Consider the following 6,688-nt stretch of genomic DNA (forward strand, 5'->3'; position numbering starts at 1 on the left):
ATCCTGGTTTTTGTAAATTACATTTTTGTGTCCTCAGTTGTGGTCAACGATATTTAATAAACGATTTAGTCTTGTTAGCATGACATGGTCTTCAATAACGTGACATCACGTCTCGTTGTCGTCATGAAAAAAACCTTCGTTGACGAACATCTTTCGTCACCATTTTAGTTGACAAAATTAACACTGTCAGCCAGTCTAGGGTCCAGTACACAATGAACACCTTCTCGCCTTCACCTCTCCTCTCACTACCTCTCACAAAACTCAATCTCTCTCTCTATGTCACAACTCCAACCTCACCTCCACTCAACTCATCTCTCACTAACCTAGTGTATTTGTAGTGTGTGTGTCGGGGGTGTGTGCACGTGAGATGTGGGTGAACTAATGATGCACAGGTGTGTTCTATCAGTACTAATCAGCTACCTAATTGTTTCCACTCCTTCCGTGGCAATAATATCTCCCGTCCTTCACATATCCATGAGAGGGGGGGTGATATCTGCCACAGTCTGTACAAGGATGTTGAGGATGTTCTACGAGTCGGTGGTGGCGGGCGCCTTCTTGTACGCTGTGACCTGCTGGGGCAGCGGACTGAGAGCGGGGGACACAAACAGGCTGGATAAGCTGGTCAGGAAAGCCAGTAACGTGGTAGGGGTGGAGCTGGACTCTCTAGCGGTGGTGGCGGAGAGGAGGAGCCTTGCTAAGCTCCATGCCATCAGGGACAACCCCTCCCACCCACTATACACAGACTTGGCTGACAGGAGGAGCATGTATTGTTATAGGCTCACACTACCTAAATGCAGCACTGAACGGCACGGGAAGTCCTTCATTCCGACAGCCATCAGACTATACAATGCATCACTGTGCCTCACTGCATCACTGAGCACAGAGTGACAGTTACCATCTTCCTGGACTCTTACTTTTTAAACAGCACTGTGCAATATTACACCTACTGTAGACTTCAGTATATTTTTACTGTATTTATTTACTGTATCTTTTATTCTATTTTTATTCTATTTCATTTTATTCTATTCTTAGGCCATTTGTTTTGTTATTCTTATTCGTGACTTGTTCTGTCTAAATGTTTAATGTTGAGTGATTTGGAGTGTCAAATTTCCCTCAGGATAATACATTTCTATTCTATTCTATTCTATATATTTGAAAAGTGCATAAAAAAAGTGCATAAAAAAGCAAACAAAATTCCTCCACAGGCTACTCACCATCATTAGTAGAGCGGCAAGCGGCGTTTGGGGACAGAGTGAAATCTTCTTAAAACACTGGCCCTCCACTCATTCCTGAACTTTTTTGTTAAGTCCTTCTCAAATGCCACTGAATTAAATTGGCCTTGCGTCGATGAAGCATACTAAGGCGATGTTCTGTAAAGATGTTCTTGAGGGAAGAAAACGAATTATCACAGAGTGCCGTGCTAGCTTCAGTAGTGTTGTTGTTGACATCAGTGCCCACTAGGGCTGTCCCCGACTAAGCATTTGGATAGTCGACTTTGATTGAAAAAAAAAAAAAAAAAAAAAATTTCAGGGTGGGCACAGCTGACTCAGTGGGCGGGCCAGGCCCCCCAATGCCCGCCCATGGCGCCGGGTCTGGTTAACATGGGAGCAAAAGTGAAGCGCTGGTCGCTCGCCTGCCCGCCTGCATTCCGACAGCCATCAGACTTTATAATGCATCACTGTGCCTCACTGCATCACTGAGCACAGGGTGACAGTACTATCTTCCTTTTTTTACTTTGACCGACATTGTACTTTTACTGTACACTTACTGTATATTTATGTATATTTTATATTAGAACGTATATACATAACATAGGAAATGTATATCCCGGACCATATTTTATTCTTAGGCTTATTTTTTTTCGTATTTGTGACTTTTTGTCTACCTAAATGTTTACTGTCTACTGTGAGCGATTTGTGGTGCCAAATTTCCCTCTGGATGAATAAAGTATTTATATTCTATTCAATTCTATTCACCTGTTCTATTCTTCATCCATCTATCATCCATAGCAACACTATATTATCACCGACATCCAGTTGGGGGATCCCTTTGAACAGCCCATCTGAGGTTTCTCTCCTCCACGTCGCCTGTGGTGCTCCCCCCCCCCCTATTGCTAGGTTTTTAGTGAGTTGTTCCTTATCTTCATTGGGAAAAGTCTGGGAGTATTGCATATTTGGATTTTATGGTGGTTTTTGTTATTGATCTTGTGGGTAATTTAGTTTACTCCTCGAATCAGGACAAATCGATATAGAATGTTAGACACAGGGAAAAGAGATCAACAATATGTCTTGTATTTATTGAAAGGATCAGAATCATAATGACATCATATTTACGTATAGTGGTCCATGGAACACTTAACAGACATTAATGACATGACAGCAGAATATGACGAAAGAATAACCAGGAAGGGGATAGAGAAGTATAGTAGGAAATAAGAGAATAGATGGAGAAAAGAGAGATTAAAGATAGAAGTCCAGAAAGACAGAAAGAGAGCGTGTGACTCCAGACCAAGAGAGTGGAGTCCAGCCAGAAAAGAGACACCAGAAAGAGAAAGCGAGCTAATGCCCTAGCCCTCCTTATTATGCTCTGCTCTGTCCCTAGGCGTATGTGGTCGGTGGCCAATCCCAAACAAGGCCTCTGTGCATTTCCCCACCAAACCTAGGTTCAAATGCATAGCTTATGTGTTTTTGCTGACGTGTTTTCTCCCCTAGCCCATTTAGCTACACGTTGGCCCAGAGATAACTATAGGGAAATGCACAGGTGCTTGGCCTTGACACAGACACAGCACTGAACTAATAAATAAACTCATAAACATACAATATGTCATATAACTCATACTCAAAATTCTATATTGATAATGATTGTACCTAATAACATTTAATAATAACTTTTAACTTAGATCAATGTACCCAATAAGGTAAATATAAAATAAGTACATAGTCAACTGAATAGTCTGACGCTAATTTCCCACAATCGATTATGATGTTTCTTCTTGACTTGGGGGAAAATCCATGTGATCTCGGGCTCTACAAATACATTTGATTTGATTTATGAACCAACCAACCAATCAGTCAACAAAAAAACTAAAGCACTGTACCAATGATAAACAACACAGGTATTAACAGGTCTTCAAGGCTGTCTTGGGGGAAATGTCCGATCCTGTTCTTATGAGGTTTCTCTGTCAGTTTTGTCAGATATGGCCAGACAACTAAAAGATGCTACTGTCTGTCACATTACCTTGGGATTCGTCTCCTATCTTTTCCCCCCCCTCTCGCATCTTTCACTATATGTGACAAAGATGTCACAATGATATTTTTGGATCCGAGGCACACTCCAGATACAGTAATTGGTTCCTCGCCTCTCACCTACAGTAATGGGATGTGTGAGCTACTGCCATCACAGGCTCTGAATGTGAAGGTGAGGAGCCACAGGCCAGAGGGACCTGTAGTACCGTCTGAGTTCCAACCATGGGTGGCCGCTTATTATCAGGTGACCTATTACCCGCAGATCTGGTAATTATCTGACTGTCATTAGTTGATAATGACTAGTGTGACAGTTGATAGTGACAGTTTCTATTATTATTATTATTATTATTATTATTATTATTATTATTATTATTATTATTATTATTATTATTATTATTATTATTATTATTATTATTATTATTATTATTATTATTATTATTATTATTATTATTATTATTATTATTATTATTATATTATTATTATTATTATCTCATGTGTGATAATTAAATGTTTCAATTCAAACTTTAATACGGACTCATGGTCCAGATACAAAATAAAACATACACAACCTATATAAAATTACACACAACAGGCAAAAATAACATCACTTAAAATACACATCAATGTCCCAGAAATAGACAGCTGCGCCAATGTCTCCACATAGATGAGTGGTAACGTGTGGCACTGAACCTAATGTCTGTTAAAAACAGAATGATCCCATTTCCAGAGTAATTTAGCCGACAGATGCATTTATACATGAGATTTCTGAAAACAGCTTCGAAGGTATTGACATGTGCAAGGTATTGATACAAACAGCTATGACTTCCTTTCCTTCACTCTCATTTTACCTACATACAGGGTAATAATGAGAGCCGCAGGAAACATGTGAGCGGGGAGGGGATGAATAACGCTCTCCCCTCCCTCAGTACCCACAGTTGAAGTGCCCTTGGGCAAGGAATTTAACCCCTGACTGCTCCAGTGGAGCTGCTCAGTGGCCAACAGTGTCAGAGTGTAGCAGCTCCCAGGTGTGAATGTGTGTAACTGTGCGAGTGTGACAGCAGGGTGTTGCTGAATAAGAGCACCTGTGCTCAGCATACCTATACCCTCAACCCCGGGCAAATACAAGTAAAACAAACCTATAAAATATCATTTATAATACATTGTTCCACATTGACTAATTGAACCATATAACCATTACATTTGGACTGTCCTTGTATTTGCATTTGTCATGAAGTTCATCTAAATCTCCTATAATAAGCCTCTATTGTCTTTAACTATGAGTGAACACACAACACTCTAACTTACCATCTTTGGATAATACAGTTTGAAAACGTTGTTCCTCTTGTAACTATGTGGGAGGAAGTATGTCTCTTTTGGAACAGTGTCCTGGTTGCAGAGGCAGTACAACTGCAAAGAGGAGTCTGGACACAGCAGAAAGTAACTAACGGTATGTATGTATTACTTTAGCTGTTTCTGTTTTGGAGCAGGGACAGCGTCTGGGGAAATGTATTACCTATTACTACCTATAATGAGACTTCAAAATACATTCCGCAAGGGTCTTCTGAGAGGGATACCCAGTCACTAAGTGTCTGTAGAATTAGTTTGAAAGCTGAGTCGGCTGGAGGATCTGATCAGAGCTTCGGTGAATGGCCACCATCCCCCCCCCCCTCCGGCATTGCAGTAGCTGAATAATGCAATAGCTTACAGCAGGATGATGCGACAGATTAAACACCACTTTGCCAAAAGCCATATCTGATAGGCTATGCGCTGGGGTCAGCCTCTGTGAATATCGAATGATGTCAAATTAATTCATCGCTGTGTCTTTTTGAAAACAACACAGCTTGCTTTTGTATTATTCACAGAGGGGAGAGGATCAAACGAACAGGAAGCATACAGTAAGAGCAGGGATGTCACTATCTGACGCAGATGAGTAAAACCGATTTATGCCTTCGTCACCTCCCGCATCGACTGCTGTGACTTTCTGCTTGCAGGTCTCCTGGCCAAATCCATCCAGAGGTTACAGTTACAGTATGTCCAAAACAGTACAGCCCAGGTCCTCACCTAAACCGGGAAATCACATCACATCACCCTGGTTCTCCACTCCCTTCACTGGCTTCCAATAAACCAGCGTATCACTTTCAAGACACACGGCAGTCCAATGGCACTGGTCCAACCTGCCTTCAGGAGCTTCTCACCCCCCAAACCTCATCCCGGACACTCAGGTCAAACCTGCCTTCAGGAGCTTCTCACCCCCCAAACCTCATCCCGGACACTCAGGTCCAACCTGCCTTCAGGAGCTTCTCACCCCCCAAACCTCATCCCGGACACTCAGGTTCAACATACATCCAGGAGCTTCTCACCCCCCAAACCTCATCCAGGACACTCGGTCTGGCTCCTCAAACCGCCACACTCCTCCCAAAGCTGAAAACTATGGGAGAACGCCTTTTCAGCACTGGGCCTCACAACTGTGGAATCAACTCCCAGAAACAATTCAGATTCAGATTCAGATATTCAGTTGCCATATGCAACAAGTACAATGGAATTCTTACTCTCCGTTTGCTCCACAGCAAAAACGGATAAAAAAGCAACAATTTACAGAATAAAAAGCAGGTATTTATATACAATAAACTGTCTGCGGTATGTGCAATACAATTAGTACAACTAAGTATAAGTAAATTAAAAGAAAAGTACACATTCAACAAGCTAAAATAATTTCACTTTATATTGATGCACGAGGGTGCAGTAAAGTGGCTGAGCTTGTAGCAGCATTTGAGTCCAGTAATGTGCAGATTAACTGTTCATGAGGCGTACCATTATCTGAATAAAAAAAAAAAAAAAAAAAAAAAAAAAAAAAAATCTAACCCTAACTAACCATACTGTCATGCACTTGTCCTAATAAACTAACCTACACTGTAGCACTCAACACTTTGATGAACATTGTTACTCAGCTGATAGAGTTGTGCTCTTCCTGATGGCTTGTCGTACAGAACTTGTAAGTCGCTTTGGATAAAAGCGTCAGCTAAATGACTAAATGTAAATGTAAATGTACTGCCTGTGGGTAGAAACTGTTCTTGTACCGGTTTGTGTTTGTTCGTATGCTGCGGTACCGGCGACCGGATCGCAGGGGGGAGAACAGCTGGTGTCCCAGGTGGTTGTGGTCCTGGATGATGGAGATGGCTTTGTTCCGACACCTGGACTCATGGATCTCCTCGAGATTAGAGCCTCAGACTCCATTACTGTTTTTAAATCAAAACTGTAGACGCATCTCTTCCACAGTGCTTTTCTCCAGGGTCCTGATGTATTCTTACATATGTGCTTTCTCTGGCCATTCTTTTGTTTTAATTGATCTGCTTTTTGACGTTTAATCATAATGTATATTTTTATCTAGTATGCCATGTTAACACTAGCACAGCCATGGAGAAAATGCCACTAATTCCGGCCAG

This window comes from Notolepis coatsorum, assembly GCF_963971535.1.
Source record: "Notolepis coatsorum genome assembly, chromosome: 1".
NCBI classification, from domain to species: Eukaryota; Metazoa; Chordata; class Actinopteri; order Aulopiformes; family Paralepididae; genus Notolepis; species Notolepis coatsorum.